This window comes from Falco punctatus, assembly GCF_963210335.1.
Source record: "Falco punctatus genome assembly, chromosome: 2".
Classification (NCBI taxonomy): domain Eukaryota; kingdom Metazoa; phylum Chordata; class Aves; order Falconiformes; family Falconidae; genus Falco; species Falco punctatus.
The window spans coordinates 94,780,160-94,798,499 of NC_137581.1; the positions used below are offsets into that span (position 1 = coordinate 94,780,160).

The 18,340-nt window shown below is 42.5% G+C and overlaps 1 long non-coding RNA gene across 1 annotated transcript in view; it reads left to right on the forward strand.

Annotated features, from left to right (window-relative positions):
• Positions 1-18,340, forward strand: part of LOC308059481 — a 199,387-nt gene that overhangs the window by 171,982 nt on the left and 9,065 nt on the right. Inside the window, exon 7 of the long non-coding RNA XR_013926265.1 lies at positions 16,841-17,852. This is a non-coding gene — a long non-coding RNA (uncharacterized lncRNA). The remainder of the gene's footprint in view (positions 1-16,840; positions 17,853-18,340) is intronic.

Below are 18,340 nucleotides of genomic sequence, written 5' to 3' on the forward strand. Positions count from 1 at the left end.
TTGACTCTCTGAGAGAGAATGCATTCGCTCGCTCCACATACCGCTAGAGGAAACAGCTGGCAGCGATCCTGAGAGTGCAAGGGAAGGGACAATCCCTTTGGGTAGCTGCTCACTGCTCTGCCTCCCTGCCAGCAGCAGAAGGGTGTTGGTGGTGACATCAGGGTTTGGGCGTTCAACTGTTCAAACGTCAGATCACAATATTTGTGGTGTGTCACATGCCACCAAACGCTATTGGCAATTAAAAAAAAAGGGTAACTGATTCATGGAGCAATGTGTTTAAAAGGAGAGCCTTCCCACCCACCCCCTTCATTTACTTTGCAAAATGCCTGTCCTGGCTGGATAAATACTGGCACTAATTGACTTACAAGTAGCGGCATTTCCTTTTTTACTGTGCTTGACAAAGGGAACTTTGCAACAGGTCATGACTTTAAGAAAGCAGTGCTTGTGGGAGAGGAGAAGCCAGGCTGGGAAGCTCAGACTGCTGCAGAGGAAGCATCTTTCAGTAGCAGATGCTCCTCTCCCATACCAGGCTGCCTGACCCTGCTTTCTGTCTTCTCTGTACCCATATGTAAACAATCAAAGAGCGTTGGCCTTTTCTTTTAATGCACGCAGGAAGCTGTTGCAAAGCAACAGTTTGGAAGCTAGGCTGTTGGACAGTCCAAGAGGAAGGCTGCCTGTGTAAGGTCAATAACAAAGCAAACAAGATGAGGAGGGCTTCAGCTGTGGTTGCCAGTTTTTGAGGGATGCTAAGAGTTTACTGTCATCGTGTTCTGAAATTTTTAGTAAGTGGCAAGGAAGCAAGAGAAGTATGTTTCCAACTTTCAGAAAGATTTCTTTACATTTGCAGGGAACCACCAAGGTTTTGGTTATTTGTCTTAGATATTTTACAAAGGAATTATTTTGCAAAGGTCTGTGAACTGAAAGTGTCCAAATGACGTGTTTTGGCTGGAGTACCTTGCTACCAAATCCATGTGCAAACACTATGTTTAAAAGCTATCTCTAGAAACAGAGGCTGATTCACAAACTACCTGAAAAAAGTGAAAACAATACCCTAGCACACCTCCTGACTAAAGTAGGCATCTCTGTGCCAAATTTTCACAATTTTCATCACTTTATGAATTTTGTGGTGACTTTTCTTCCTTCTCATTTATATGAGTGAAAATAGTTTTGAAAGCGTGCAAGTGACATCAGCATAATGCATCACAAAAGCATGATGAATCATTTCTCCTAGTGCAACTCAGCAGCATCTTGATTCTCAATGTTATGCTTCTCCTAAGTAAAACTGGTAATTATATGGCACATGCATGGGTGTATACAGAGATTACAAACAGAAATCTCAGGCAAATAGAGAGACCAGATTTTTATGTCACCATTGATTATGAGTTTCTTTCAATGCAAAGATAAAGCTAGATATACATTAAAAACACTGTGGTCTCTACTCCACATGCAAACGAGACCAAAGACAAGGCGGCTATTCTTACCTGAATTCCATTGAAAAAGGGATGACCAGAGTAAACAGGCAGAATGAAACAATGACTAATAGCTTCAAACTGCCAAGGCTATTGTATGGGCTTTGGCAGTCCCTTTGGGGATTGCCAATCCACTTGATCATAAGAAGCAGCACAGAGATAGGGAAATACCCATCAGTGAACAACCCCAGGATTCCCTACTCATGGATGAGTTGCAGAGCAACAAAATGTAGCTAACATCATTAATTAGGGGAATTATGTCATTCCAGCTGTGGGATTCTCTCCCTCCAAAGCTGACATTCTCATGACATAACTTGACATGATACAGAAGAGCAGCATAAGTTACAATGCATGAGCATACAAGAAAATTAATTTATTTAGCCTGGAAAATAGCACTACCCTTGAGACCACACCTGTGCCACGTGCTCTGTATATAGCTATCTCTGCGCTGGCTTTAAACTAGCAGCAACTTGGAACTCACTCCAGGTTTATTGCTTTGTGTTGATTTTCTTGGGTGGATTTTACCACTTGTGCTGAATGCTGCTGGCCATATCTGAGGCATTTGCTTTAAAACCAACTTAAGCGTATTCAGCTATCAAGCTCCTTTGTGTTTTCAGCTCCCCAAACACACACAAATGCAACAGTCTTTTGTCTCTTGTAAGATTGGAGGCAGGCAAGATTTTTCAAAGTTTACATGTGAGTTTATCTCTCTAATTTATCTATTTATTTTTTTTCTCCACTACTCCCTTCTTAATTTAATTTATTTTTAGTGAGGAAAAAAAAAAAAAGAAGAAGAAATTAAGTTTGCCAACCAACCAGATGTGGAAATGGCTAGGAGGTCTGCTCAAAACCTGACTCACCTCCTTGACATTTGAACTTTCACCAGGGTAAGGAGTGAAGGATGGAGCTGTTGGAGTAAAGCACATCCAGTCCTTCAAACTTAACACTTCTTTCACAGTGCCAGTCTGCAAAAAGTAAGGGAGAAGTGCTTCTTGTCAGTGCTACAGCCATGGATTTCAGTTGCCTCTGGTGTACTCTGCAGGTGTCAGGGACTAGCAGTGTGCATGTTGGGGGGGTTACCTTCCTGAGGATGAAAGGCACAGCTCTTGTGGGGTGAAGGTTTCATCATCCCACTATAAGTGACAGAAAAGATTGTCCTGGCACCCATAGAGCTCCTGAAACTTTCCAGTCTTTTGCCCTTCACGTTTCTTTTTCAAGATGGAAGGGAGTTACAGTCTCTGAGTGCAAATAGAGGTGGGGACTGGGATGGGCATCTGTTGAAGCAAAGTCACACACGCAGGATGTGTGAGTTGAAAAGGAGCCTGTGCTTGGTAGGCATTTAGGATTTTCTCAGGCTTCTCTATGTCTCACTTTTTCAAACAATGTCACTTTAACTACTATTACTGCTGGGGCAATTAAGGCAGGCGGGCAGGAGGCACAGGAAGGCGTTGCTTTACCCGTAGGAGTGTTCAGGTTATTCCACACAGAAGCGTATTGACCAGTGCTAGAGGTTTAAGACTGATCAAGGTTGTGATTTTTGTGTTTAAAGTATCAGGCTTAGAGAGAAATGCACCCAAGGACATGGTCGCTGTCAGTAAAAGTAGTGGCAGGGACAGGTGGAGCAGGGTCCATTTTCCCTTGCAGGAAGAGGACCTCTCAGAGTCACTCAGAGTTTCTGGTGGTAGCAGGGTCTGTGGCAGCTGCTTCCTCAAGTGTCATCTCTATTGCTCATCATCGCTAGGTACAGGTTTGTTTATGTCTAACAGAAACAAAAGCATTCCCTGGCATGTTTTAAAGTTGGTAGGAAGTTACTGCACACGTGCACAGGAAAAACAACAACAGTAACACTAATACATATTGATGTAGTGGGATTATTGCCAAAGCTTGTCACTGCAAGCAGGCAGGCAGGCAGAGCTCGTTTCTGCAGAGAGTTGTACAGCTTCTTTGCACCTGAATGCAAACTATCACACAGGAGCAGAAAGAGCAAAAATACACAGATTCCAGTTTTTCAGTCCATGGGTGATTTGCTACTGATATTATTAAGGATGGGATTAAGCCCAGCTTCCTTTTGTTGCAGTTAGTCAGTGTGCCTGAAAGAGAATGGATGTGAAACTGGAAATAGTATCAAACTTCCCAAAGGTAACACATCTCAACTTCCACGCGTAGCCTTTTCTGCTGATTAGTCTCCTACACTTGTACTATACGTTTTAGTTCACAGCTGCGGTCTTCATAAAATCGGAATTATGGGATGAGAAACAGGAGCAGCCCTGTAGCCTGAACTGGATGTGAAGGTTGATTCTCTCCCCATAAATCACCCATGCGTGCAGACCCCACGCTGTTCCAACGGCGTTTTGTCCACTGGTAACGAACTGCTGCCACCCGTGGGCTGCGGTTTGTATTGACACACGCTTTTAATCCTGCACTTGTGAGATTTTGTAATCCACATCTGAGATATTCCAAGACTGCAGGTCTCAAATGAAGCCACTCCTGCACGGGACGGTTGGAGGGAGCCATGTGCTGGGTCAAAAATTTCCTGCCTGTCTCTGCAAGACGTGCTGAACGTAGATGTTACTCTCTTGGTTTAAATGCACTCAAGAGTTCCATAAGGGGCAATTTTTTCCCGATAAACTTCACAACACATCCACCGCTGCTAGTCCTCCCACACTGGTTTATTTGGCAGAAATACAATTGTATATGCATAAATTGTAGGGATCAAATTTTTGCTGGTGATTGCCAAGGAAACACAAGCTTTAGATACTGAAAGGCAGCTTCAGCAGGAAAGATACATGCGTTTCCTGAAATAGACACGTAAACCATAGCAGCTTTGAGCATCCACTGCTTCACTCTTGACCAAGTTTATTGAAGACCTAGAAATGAAATCACTTTGGAATCCCTTAGGGCCTGGTCGGACCACGGCCTGCACACACTAGGAAACCTGGCTCTTCAAAAATGTGATTTTTCCCACCATTTCTGTGAAAATGTGGCCAGAGATTGTGGTGATGATAATCCTTACAGATATATGTATATGTACCTACTACACATACATATATAAGACATAGATAACATATATAATATGTAATGTATAATGTAGGATATGTAGGATATATAATATATATGATATACAATATAAATGTGCAGTGTAATATAATATTAAACTTTATAATGTGATATAATATTATAATATTATAGTGTGTATATATAATATTATATTACATTATGTTATATTGACACAGTGGTTTTAGTTGTTTCTTAGCCTGAGGATGATTCAGATTAACATCTTTTACCTTGCTGGAAAATATCCTACCCAGGCAGGAACAGTTAACGTAGCATATCCAGTTTATGCATCTCTAGAAAGAAAACAAAGCAAGAGCAATGGAGAATCATTGCTGTTTGAACAGATTACTGACATAGGAAAAATTATTTAAAAGGACAAATTCAGGCTCCTTAGCCAAAATGGACTTCTTGAAAAGAGTCATAATCCCGTAGCATCCCATCCCTCCTGAGCACTGAGGGTTGCAGTCTGTGCTGCCGTTTGCATGACGGAAGCACAGCCCGCAGTCTGCTCAGCTCTCCCATCTGCACCCCAGGACCATCCACCTTGCTACAAATTTTCACCCATTAAAAGATGATACTGAACTGAAATATAGAACACACAATGTTCATGCTCAAACTTCATGTCCATACGAGGTTTGCTACTATCACCATCTTTGCTACAAAGTTGGAAAATCTCAAATTTGCTTCAAATTCTTCAAGGCAGTAAGGGATTATGACTCTGTAAATACAGGGTGGTTTTCTTGTTAAGTGAGTAATGCTTTACATTGGTCTAAAGAGACTCTCCTGCTGATGCTTGGCCAGAGTCCTAGCAAGAGCATCATTTATCACTTGCTGGTGAGCAAAACAGCTGCTCCAATTCCTGCAGTGAGTCTAAACCCATCATTTTGTTCAGCATTTGCAACTCCAACACACTGCCACGAGTAAGGTTTTGAGCATTAAGGGAATACCGCTGATAATTAGGTAGTATGCTCCTTTTCTAGAATTCCCTAATATGAGGAATTTAAAATTATATATCCTCTCCCAGAGTAATATGAGGTTATCAGAAAAATAAGACTGCGACTCTATTAATAGCAGTGGGGGGATATTCTGTTGGCTGCCTGAATGAATCTGTAAAATACTTCAACAAGAAACAAAATATTTTGTTGGTGTTTGGTCAAATTTCTTTCTTCAACCCATACTACAGGGCACAATTGCTTCAGCATCCTCTAACCATCCACAGTATATGGGATTCCAAGTCCATGGTTATGTGCTTCATAAATAACTTTCTTTGCATTTGCTGACAGATGTTTACACAATACATGGAAAATAAGATTAATTTATTTTGAAGGTGAAACAAAGACTTTGGAGACTAGTTTTGTCCATTTTTTAAAATAAAAACCAATAAAGATAATAACAAAACTAAAAAATACCAAAACGCTACCATTTATGGATTATTTTCCTTTCTCATGGCAGAGAGAAAGAGAGAGCAAGGAGTGTGAAGGGAATCATCCAAGAGGAAACTCTGAGGCTTTTCAGTTTCCTGTTCTTGGCAAGAATGAGGGATCCAACGGTGGGGAACCTGCAGTCAGAGAGAGGGACACTCACTTGTTATCAATTTAGTTTGCAATATTGTAGGTCAGTAAGTCACACCAAAAGCTTTGAAGAAGCAGATCTGCTGGGAATCCACATGATCTCATTACAGTCAACTGCTGGGCAAGTACTTTACTGGGTAGAGAGCACTGCATATGTTTTATTTAATTGAAGGTTTGTATGGGTTCATTAGCTGAATTATAATTGAAGTTTTAACATATTCTTAGAAAATACTCTATGATGTGTTAGTATTGCTTCTGGAAAACAGTAAGATGTTGCTTCCTGACACATTAGAATATGAGGGCTAGTAGAGCAGAGGATAAAAAAGAATCAGTAACTACTTTATTTTTTAAAAATCTATGGGAGAGATCTCTTGCGGGGACTCAGAAATCAGACAGTGAGGCAGAAATGGTAGATTAGAAATGGGGAAAAACAGGCTGGAGGTAAATATTCAGGTCTAAGTACAATAAGTGATCCACGTAGGAGAACTGCAAGGATCTGTACAAAGACTGCCATATGGATGCTTCCACATCCATTATTGATGTGGGAACCCCACTGTCCTTTGGAGTGAAGCATGAAGCTTTATGTTCCTTCAGGAGAATGGAAGAACATAACTGTACATTTGCTTCATAACCTTCTTCGTGAGTCTTACCAAGCTTTTCCCCTCAATATCTTGTGACAAGAACTCCCAAAGCAGTTCAAACCAGTCCTCTCTCCTTGCATACATCTGCATTTGCTTTTTACCTGCCCTAAAATCATGCTTTTAATGACTACTAAGCCAAACATCATTAGGGAGAAAAGAAAGAACGCCATGAAATAGAGAGCAAGCAAGTGAATATTTGCAGGGGATACTATTTTGCTGAGGTAAGGCCAAGTGGAGTTGTACATGTACATATTAATGCATTTATGAATGCATTGCTCAAAATGAGTTATCTTATGCCATTATGAAATGCTTTGAGCAGTATTTTGGAGCTCAGCAGTCTGATTATTAGCCTTTTCCTTTTATATCTGGAACTAGCCACAGACAAAGAAGTCACTATGGGACTGCTCTTTTTATTTCAGCCATTGAATCTGTAAGTCTTTCTAGCATCCAAAGCCCCTCTTGGAATCAAGGAAAGATAACATGAAGTCAGACACCATAAGAAGTCATTTATGCTTATTAATCTTGGTCATTGCCCATCTACACCCAGCGCCCATAGTAACTTGCCTTGAATGTAAAATCTTAAAAGCATCCATTATTTCTTTTGCACAAGCAAAGATATGCTATGGATAATATCTGCATTAGTATTCACCTTTGTCCTGTAGCTTGGTGCCAAAATGGGTCAGTTTTGTGGCTATCCCACTACTACCCCTATTAGACTGTAAGGAGGGCTGAGGAGGTTCAATATCAGCTGAGATGGGGGGAAAAGAGACTACTTGTGATACTTCTAGTAAAAACTTGCTTTGGGAGAGAAAGCTACTGTGTATTTTCAATTAATGGGCAAAGGAAAGAAATGAAAGGTAAAGGACGTGCTGGTAATGGAGAAAGAATGAAGTACAAAGTAAGACTGATAAGTCTCACTCAGAGAATGAATTAATTATTTTCTGACACACATTTTTGGCCCAAGCCGCCTTTTGGGCAAGAATTCAAGAGGCACTGTAAAATGACTAGGTATTAATGGGAATTTGGGATAATTTTTTCTCTCAGCATCTTAAATAGTTTATATAAATCTGCCACTTTTCAAATGATGTATTAAAATACTCTTGTGGTTGCTTAATAGCAATATTCCTCTGAGATTTTACAAATACATCAGCAAATTAGATGGATGAATTCCAGTCTGCCATAATTCAGATGCCCAGTATAGGCAATGCTTCACTGAACATTTGAGTATGCAGCCTGAAGCAGGGGAAAAAACCAAGTCTGCTTTAATGTTTCTGCCACGCGTGTCCTGAAGCTCAAGAAGCGGGCAGGGGAAGATGCACTCTGCTTGTCATCATGATTCCTGGTTTTGACTATGGAGGGACCAGAGGCATTTGCCACAGGTAGTCCATTCCCCCACCCCTTCTATTGGTGCTCAGTGGGATCCTGAGCACCCACCCCTATCCCGTGATATCCCCTGGCCCTTTGCAGAGCAGAGGTGCAGTGTGTGCCCGTGCCTGCTCTTTGCACCTTGGTTTGCTAAGATATGGCAACCTCCAGGTAGATAAAGCTTCTCAGCCTCTGTGGGGTTAAAACCTTACTTTAAAATCCCAGTAGAGCATCTTAAATCTAATGTGTGCCCCTCACCCAGACCATAGTGGGATGGGAACATCGCATGAGCATGAGTGCAGGGAGCAAGAAGGGTCCTGGCTTGAAACCACAGGCTCTCCCATTTCCCAGATAATTGCTGTAACTCCACGATTTTTCTCATGAGGTTATTGGTCTTATTACCTATCACTCCCTCATTTAGTTGGTGAGGCCTGTCTGCTTTAACGTGACATGTGACAGAGCAGGAAGCACCCATGTGCCTGAAACAAAAACTTCTGAGCAAATATGAGTGGCTAAAACTGAAGCCCCCCCCTAAGAAATTGTAAGCTAAATAAGAAAACACTTCGTGCCTTTGGATGCCAAAAGGTAAACTGTGCTAAGGACTTAATCACATTAATTTAGATAGATGAAGACAGGAATGGAGTTCAAGCTAAGTGAAGATGGGCTGAGACAGTGTGGCTGAGATATAAATGTATTCAAGCTGAATCATTCTGGTGAAATTTGCTTAAAATATTTATGCAGCGAATCAAAGTAATAACGCATAGACCGTTCTTCAAAGAATGTGGAAGAGACAAGAGATGTCTCTGAAAAGCAGGAAAGGTTAAAGACCATACCCATCTTTAAATGGTGGAATACAGAAAAACACTGGATTATAGACTCGACAGCCTAACTTCAAACCTCAGAAAAAAATTAAATACGTGGAAGATAATGTCATGATAAAGAATTGCCAACAGGGACTCAAGCCAATCCAATTTCTTTCTTTGGATAAGGAGAAAGCAATAGGTGTAAAATATCCGGATTCTACTCGGGCCCCTGAAACCGCTTCTGTGTCATGTTCCTGTAAGCAAACTGAGAACGGCTGGCCAGGATGGGAAACCCGTACAAAACGTGTCTACTAAAATGAAGATTCAACAATTGGTTCTCTACCAAGTTGAGAGATGTTTTCAGAGAGGGACTTTTATCAGCAGCTTGGAGGATGCAGTCTTTTTCAAAAAAACAGAAGTGCCTTGGAAACCTTAATCTGTCTTGCAGAAATAATGGACACTCCCTGATTGCCCTAACGGCTTTTGCAAGCACCACAGAGGGTGTGAGTCATCCTACCCAAAGCCAGTATGCAGCTGTAGCCCAGGCTGCTTCCCACAGCCAGTGCAACTGCATCTCTTGGGTGATTCATCCCATCTAAGGGTAGAGGTTGAGGATAAAGGAAAGTAACCACTCCCCAGAGTTGCCTCTTCCTGCTGTCCTCTTGACTGTAGGAGAGTATAAAAGGACGACCCTACAGCAGCCACTTAGCTTTTAAATAGCTCACATTAGGTGAAATGAACCCCATATTTATTAGTAGCCACGTAATTACCCAGATTCTCAGAGATATTTGGGTACTTAATTCTCTTTAAAGTAGACACTAAGCAGATCTGATAACTTGACCTGGGATCTGTTGACTGAGTGATAAGCCTCCCACATGAAATAGGATATATGGGGATCTTAAGATTCTTACCTTTCCTGCATTTCCCAGGTAAGTCACTGGGCTCACTAAGGGCTCTGAATACAGTAGGAAGGCAGGATCAAGTTATCATCTGATAGTTTTAGTTGTTAGCTACTCAGAAGGAAGTATGAAACTTAGGGTGTAAGCCTGGCTCACAGTCTGTGCAGTATTACAGAGTGGAAACGAGTACAATTTGCACAAATACATCAATGGAGCTAATGCTGATCCCCTGCCCCGAACATCCTCTTCCCACGCAGACCACAGTGATGTTAGTGGAAGCCTTTCTTGTGAAATGAAGAGCCACAAATTGTATCTTACTGGAAACAGTCCTTCAATGGAAATACTTCTTTATGACTTATACCTGGTCCCTTGCAAGCATTGAGGAGTGGTAGTGGCTCCACAATTATTGATAATTCTGCTATTGAAGAATTACGGGTAATTCTCCTTTTAGCATGAAAAAAAGAGGGAGAAACAGCAGACTTCTCTGCATCAAAAGCCAGGAGAGAGCTCTACTACCCTGCAGGATTTTCCATGCAGCCTTTCAATGCACATTCTGTTGATTTTTAAAGTTTTTTAAACAATTCTTCACTCCACATCTCATCCCTGAGGCCAACCTAACCTAGACTCACAGCACTCACAGAAGTGGAGTAGGATCTTGTGTTCATTTTCTGTGGCTCAGTTGCCAAGGTCTGACATTAACAAAGCCTTTCTGGGTGGCTGGCAGCACAGCTGAGCCCAGTGCACAGCCGTACCACACCCCCCCTCACCCGCCCCCGCCTCTGCCAGCCCTGGCACCTCTGTCACTGCAGCCACCAGTTGCTTCTCACCCTGCTGTGGCAGCTGGCCACAGCAAGGGGCTTGTGTCCCACCGCACTGTCTCCTGGACACCAGCAGGTCTTCCAGCTAAGGCAAAGGATGAGCCTTAGGGTTGGTGCAATGACCGTGATTTTTAGGCACAAGCAGCACAACAAGAGTTGGGGCAAAGGGTTGGCTTCTCTCCATTTGGATGAAAGTTGAAATGGCAGCGTGTGGCAGGGATCACTAACAGGAGGGAGATTGCGTCTCTGAGGTCCAAAGGTGGGACCAAATTTCAGCCCTCTTTTTGTGAGGGAAGGCGCTCTGTGGTGTCTGTCACGGCTCTGCTCCTCAGCCAAGGCACTGAACCCCCAGCCCAGGTAGAGTGGAGGCGGCTGCCACTGTGCAGCAGCCACAGGGTGCTGAGTAACCACAGGAGCAGCTGCTGCTGCACAAACCCGGCCCAAAACGCTCCAGCACGTAAACCTGTTTACTTGGTATTATAATGATCATATGGATAAGGGAATGGATCAGAAATGTACACAGTCTGAAAAAGGATCTTATTAACAGATGCCAATAATTAAGGCAGATGAAACAACAGATATTTGCTTACATATTTTCTTCCCTATTCCATATTTTAAAGCTTACTCATAGCCTCTTAGAGGACAATACACTTTCTCCTGTGTATTTGGCAGCGCAGGGGAATGAGGTGTTTGAAAGAAAGAGGAAATGAATTGTTCTGTTATGAAATACTTAAACCCTCTGTGCTGGTAGAATATGAAGGCAAATGCCTAAATATATTCCTGTATTTTTTCTCTCCAGCTATAGAGGGAAATTGCTCTCTCAGGTGAACAGCCTGCTGCTGGTGAGATCCTTGAAAGGCTCCACATCCTGATGGAAGTTGCAGTTAAGATTAGCACACCTGCCCCATGGTGTCATCCAGGCAGTTCCTGCTGCAGGAAAAAAACATCATATGTTGGAAAACAGTGTTTAATTCTTACAGGGAAAATTTAATCTTGTGAAGGCTGTAAGTGATTCCCAGGGCAGGATATGGAGCACATCATCTTACTCCAGTCCAGTCACACCTGCTTAAATGTTAGGTGATGCTTCATAAGGCACTGTGAACTTCATAACTTCATTTTTTTTAAAGCAGCATATTGTTGTGTTCATTCCTGTTTTGTACAATTATTCCAGGATCAATGGAAATCTGCTTCTCCTGAAAGGAGTTTCTTTACATCTTGCAGTTCCATGAGAAAAAAAGTGAACACTGAGTTTACTTTAGAGGTCACAATATACCTTCTTCAGGCCATCAAAAGCCAAAAATTTCAATATAAGAAGCTATTGCCATGCCATGCAGTTTTATGAGTGTATGTGTGCCTGTTCATGTGCATATACATATGTGTTTTAGTGCAAAATAAAATAAAACAAAACAAAACACAGTTTATCTTTTCTCACGGATGCCACTCTTTGCCTGACCCCCTGCTTCTTCTCCAAGCTTTCTCACACATTCCTAACCGCCCCATTTTCTTTTTCTTTGCACACCTGCCAGATTCCTCCTCTGCCCACAGAAAAATTTCTGGCATGTCTGTCACTCTGTTCATATAGTTGCCAGCACAACTGTTCTTACTTGCTTGCTTAGTTTTCTGACAATAATACCAGACTGCATTTGAAAGTACAGTGGTGCTTGAAAATAGTGTCAAGCAAAAATACCAAGCTATGGAATACCAAACACAATTTCTTTCAATTTCTAAGCAAAAAGCCTTGCTTCTTTTCATTTTCTTTGCTTGCATAACCCCTTCAGAATTCCAGCAGCCAGCAGCACTCTGCTGAATTCATGGTACATTCATTCACCACCTCTGCATGACCTTGTCCCAGAGCTTTGAGCGAGGCTGGCTGAACCGCCGTTTATGGCTCCCCGCATCTGTTCTGAGAAAGAAACTGAAAGGGAAATACAGAGTGCAGAAGAGTTGGGTTTTTTTTCCTTTTTTCTCCCTGCCACCCCCCCACACCCTCCCCTTTTTTTAGAAGTATCATGCATACTAAGCCAATTACTTCCTGAAATAAAAGCTCTTAAAGATAGGGTTAGGATTTATTGTCTTTAAGCCAGTTGTTAAAATAGTCACTCTAGGCTCCCTCTATGCAGCCATAAAGGGAAATATCCACGTCCAAAGGGCAAAGACCCTAAGATCAAGGTAAGCATCTGCAGCTGGTCAGATAAATCCTCTACGGAAGTATCTGTTCCCCACTGTTGACTATAACTGAAGCCCAATTTACTCATTAAAATTAAGGGAGATGCACCCCCCACTTGATACACCAGGAAGAAATGGATGTAGGGCTCTTATGTGGATGTGGGGCTACCAGAAATAAAATGGTTGATTTTTGGTGTGTGTGGCTGGATGTTCAAATTCCTTAAGCAGGGTGGTTACATGCGCATATCCAAGGTGCAAAATTGCAGATCTGGTTCAAGCAGAATTCTTACTAAATTACATCATGGCAGTTTAAGTGGAGGTGGAATTCATTGCCCTACTGGAGGCCAATTGTGTTTTTCTTTCATTTTCTTGACTGTATTTACTTATTCCATTTGCCTGAAGGATTGCTCCCAAGTTTTTTAGCTGCATATTTGAACTATATACTGTGTTGAACAGATGCCATAATTTGTGAGTAATATTTCTTTTCAAAAGAAAATTTGTAGTGTTTTTCCTCCCCTCCAATTTAAGAAAAAAAAAAAGAGAGAAGTATTAATCTCAACATAACACTTCTGAGAAACCTACAGCAGCAATCTGCTGGTGCTCCAGGTAAACCAGTGAAAAGAAACTCCTTGAGGGAAGTAGATATGTTTCACAATTGTTAGAATTTTTTTGAAACAAAGAATATTTTTTTTTAAGAAAATAATCCTGGCAGTAATTTGGATATTAAGTATGACAGTGATCTACAAAGGAACTTAATAATTTGCTTGACTTTAAGCACATGATTAGTCTCACTGTCTATTCACATGCTAAATGTAATATTTAATGCACTTTGTTAAACATAGATATGCTGCCAGAAAGCGTCACTGTAATTAGATTGTTACAGCAATGCATATATGAACTTTACAGCATAATTTCCCTGCTTAGCATGATCATTATTAAAAGCATCTTCTTTCAGAGAATATAATTATTTTTTACAGGCTGTCTTTAGCAAAAAACAGCTTCTGCATAGAATGGGAGGGTGCCTTTTAGATCGTTGATCATTTATACTGCTGTATTTTTAGGGAAACACTGCACTCTGCAGGTGAAAACTCTTCCTCATCTTCTAACACGTTGGAAAGGTCTTGGGAAAGAAGCACAGATTTTCTGGGGTGAGCAGTCGGTACTTTTTAACCAAGGAAGGGCATTGTCTGCAGCATGCTTATAAATGGGAACAAGTCTTCTTTCTGTTCTTCTCCACTTCTTACTTTCTGAAGAATAACCAAAAGTATATAGAAAGTCTGTAACGTTTCCTGCAGTAAGGAATTTGTAACTAGACAATAAGCACAAGTTGGCTGTTCACATAATTTGCGGGGCTCAATAACAAGTTCTGTGTCAAATCTAAACACCCTTTGCCATTTCCTGATGCTAATCCTACAAATTGAATTTCCAGTTAGAAACAGGAGCACACTAAGGCTCAGCCCTAAGCCTGCACTCCTAAAGTGAGTCCCTTGCCTCATCACCCTCCTTCATCACTGCCTTGCAGTCGTATCATCTCTCCCTAGTCTCTATTTTCTGATTTCTGGCCATTAGATGGCAATCGTGACCATCATCTGCTTCTCCTATCCATGTCCTCTCAGGGCCAACATGCTTGTGTGCTCATGCTCCTGAGAAGCCTTTCTTGTCCCTCTCTGCCTTTCTTAGTTCCAGCAGCAGTAGTTACGCAGAGACTGGTAGTTACACCTGGCGCTGGTTAACATGGGAAAAAGGAATTGCTTTTACTCAGAAGGACAGTGTTGTCCTGGCACAAGAAATTTGCAGTCCAGCTGAAAACAGCGGCATTGCATGTTAAGGCTGCTGGGAGCTCTCCTCTGTGAGGTTTACTTTCCAGATCCCCAGAATTCCACCGTGGCCGGTCTCTGGCTGGCGTTTTCTAGGCATACAGTGGCTTTGTGGCTGTGAATACGAAAAGTTGGTAAATCTATTGATTCCCAAGAACAAAGTTGAAGCAAATATATGGTGCAAAGCCTTTTAGCTGAGAATATCTTGTCGCCACTCTGCCTTTTGGCAGGGATTTGAAGCTTGCCGGATATAGCAGCCTGAGGCCCGTTGCTGACTTTGTCCATATTGTAGCCTCTAAAGAAGTCTACAGTGCCAGTAGAGACTGGTTTGTGTTTGGCTGCAGCATTTTCTGCCCCTTCCCTGGCTGCAGAGCTGCTATGAGACCACAGAGGAACCCTCTGCTGCAGGTGCCCACCAGCCCCTCCATGTACAGTGTGCCAGCACACCTGCATAGCCATGCAAGCCCGTGCTTACGTGCATCCTGCTCAGGATCAGTAACTGTGGTGCAAAGCTGCAGGCTTTGGGCAGCTTCTGGATCCACACTGGAGGGGCACCTGTTGTTACCTGCCTCTGGCCAAAGCAGACTTTCAGTTTGGCTGCAGAGAAGCCACCCTCTGCAGCCATCTGAAATCCCCTGTGTTGGCAGATCCTCCCTCTCTCCCCCTTTTTCTTCTCACCATGGGGAAGCTGGATGGTACTTTGTAAGTCTCCGTTCAGTGTTTAATCCTCTCTTTTCCCTTCAAGTGGCCCCAGACTTCCAGGATATCCCTGTTCTGCCAACCCAGCTCCTGGACCCCAATGTACAGGTGGCAGTGGGAAGGCAGGATAGTCCCTATGGCTGAATAACTGGAGTGGGGGGAAACGTGTAACACACTAGTCATGGGAATACCCTTCAATATGAAGCAGAGATTCTGCCTCTGAATTCTGGGGCCTTCCCTGTAGATGGCACTTGTCGGTGCTAAAATCTACTAGAGGTCAGCTCATAGCTCTTTCCAGGAACACATCTCATCATCAGAGAGAGGAGCACACTTGCATTTTTAGGGCATCATTCATGCTCTGGCAGAAACACCAGTGACTCCAGAGGGTTAAGTCTGGGTGCACATTCTCGCTAAGGGGCCCCAAAGCAGGCTGGATACCCTGTGCTCTGACTAGCTTTTGGCCAGATATGTATGTTCCTTATGGCAATAAGTTGAAAAGCACTTCTACAATTCCGTCATAAATAGCTATTATCTCTGCTCTCAAGCTTCTTGTTGACAGCATCTGCTGCTGGTTATGTCAGGATCTGTAACATATTAAATTGGAAATTTTCAGCTAGCATTAGTAACCCACAGTTACATAGGCAGGAGTTCCATTGTTTGTACATGTTGTGGTACTAGGCTGAAACATTTTCATAAAAATCTTCAGACAGTTGTGCAGTCCCTGCTAACTAACTGCTGTCAAAGTGCGGGAGCCTGTGTGCTGGCTTCAGCTGGGATACAGTTAATTTTCTTCCTAGAAGCTGATGCAGTGCTGTGTTTTGGATTTAGTATGAGAATAATGTTGATAACACACTGATGTTTCTGTTGTTGCTAAATAGTGCTTACCCTCAGTCAAGGCCTTTTCAGTTTCCCATGTTCTGCCAGTGAGGAGGTAGTATCATCATCATCATCATCATCATCATCATCATCATCATCATCATCATCATCATCATTATATTTTGCTTTATTTCAATTGTTAACCTGTTCTTATCTCAGTCCAGGGGTTTTAGCTTTTTCCTGATTCTCCTTCCCATCCCACCAGGGGAGGGGGAGAGAGGGTGAGGAGCAGCATGGTACTTGGCTGCTGGCTGGGGTTAAATCATGACAGACCTTTGTGGCACACGCTGTGGGGCTCAGTGGGTTGAGATAATGACAAATCTGACTAGAATGATTTTTTATAAGCACTTGTTACATTAGTTTAATGGTTGCTGGTCACAATGTTGATTTATTCACTCTCAGAGTTGGTGTGCTCGTTCTTAAAGTTGCGTCATGTAATATTGTACTTGCAGTATGTGCTCCCTGTTGTTCTGTTTATCACCCATGGGAACTGGGCTAAGGTTATCATGTTGTTGTACTTTGTACCACTGGCTTACGATACAATAGAATGCTGGTTGTGAGATTAATCTGGTATTTGTACTCAGCATTGCCGTCATCTCTGTGCTTTGGGAGCTGTCTATCAGAAACTATTAATAATTACACCTTTAACCTTTTCTCCTCAGACACCAACCTATGGAGGAGACATCTTCCATCATCTCCCCCTTCCCTGCCATGCTGATTACAGCAGCATTTGAGAGTTTTCAAAATTCTGGATATTCTTGGGATGTTGAAATCCACATGGTCCTATCGCTAAGAACCCGCATGTTGCTGAATGTGCTCCAGGTCTTGTTTAAGGTTAAACAACTATTTAAGAATACCAGCCAGAGATCTGCCCTGAGGCTGCATAGTTACGAGTGGCAGGGTATGGGACAGTATGGGCAAGTGCCTAGGACAGTGGGCAGCTCTAGTGTTTTGGAATGTCACATCTGAACAAGTCCAGAATCTGGAAGAACTAGTAAAATATTTGGAAGTATGCTGTCACACTGGCAATTCCAGAGAGGCACAAATCACTGCAATGTGCTGGGGCCTGGCCCATGCTTCCCAAGCCCTGGTCAACACTATTCAGTACCCTCAAGGGGAAGAGAAGATCTCTGGATCTGGCGGCAATGCAATAGGCCCTGGGGCTACTCCAACCCCCACGACAGGTATTGCAGCTATCCAGCCTCTGCTACAGACTGCAGCTGAACCAGAGGACCAACTCATGCCAGTACCAGTCACCCCTATACACAAGAAGAAATGGACATGAAAGTCAGCTTGTTTAGTAAAGGAGGATGAAGCAGGGCCATTATATGAGCTGGAGCCGAAGGCAGCCAAGCTGCATGCCGCAACTGATACTGCAAACGTGGTTTTCTTCAATCCCTTTGGCTGTAGAGTGCAGGCCACAGTTTGCTTTCACTTGGAGGGGCATCCAATATGCCTGGAATCGACTGCCCCAGGTGTAGAAACACAGCCTTGCCATCTGCCATGGACTGATCCGGGCTGAATGGGAACAGGGTGGAGCTCTGGAACACTGGCAGGACATTAATGACATCATTGTGTGGCACTTTTACGTCTCAGCTTTTATGCCATTTCAAGATGGAATTTCTTCTGACTGACTTTATTTTCTGTTCTGGTGAAATTTTGTCATATTAAAATGTAAGTAAAAATAATGTTATTTGATCAGTTGCTAGTACAGTTGAGGGAAGTAATTTTTATGATGAATTGATCTATCTTACCCACTTTTGCTTTTGCCACTGATGGTAAAGAATTTATGCTGAAATCTGAAAACCTGGCAGTCTATGGTGTTGTGGAGTATTTCTGGGTTTTGGTGGCCTTTAATGTGACATTTTTTTCTCCCTGAATGGGTGAGGGAGCAACATGGAATTCACAAAGCAGATAGTGCAAACAGTCTTTCAAAGAGGGCAAAGCTCTGTTTCTGGGACAAGTAAAACACCAGGAAGGCAAGTCAGAAGCAATGATATTTGCTAAGTTAGTATTTTGCTTTATTTTCTTAGATGTGGAGATGATTTTTTAAGTTGCCTGCACCAAGAATGATGTCCTTGTAAATTTCTTTAATGTCTTTAAAATGCATGATAAGATAGTAAATGCAACACAGGAACAGGACATTTACCTGTCAATAGAAC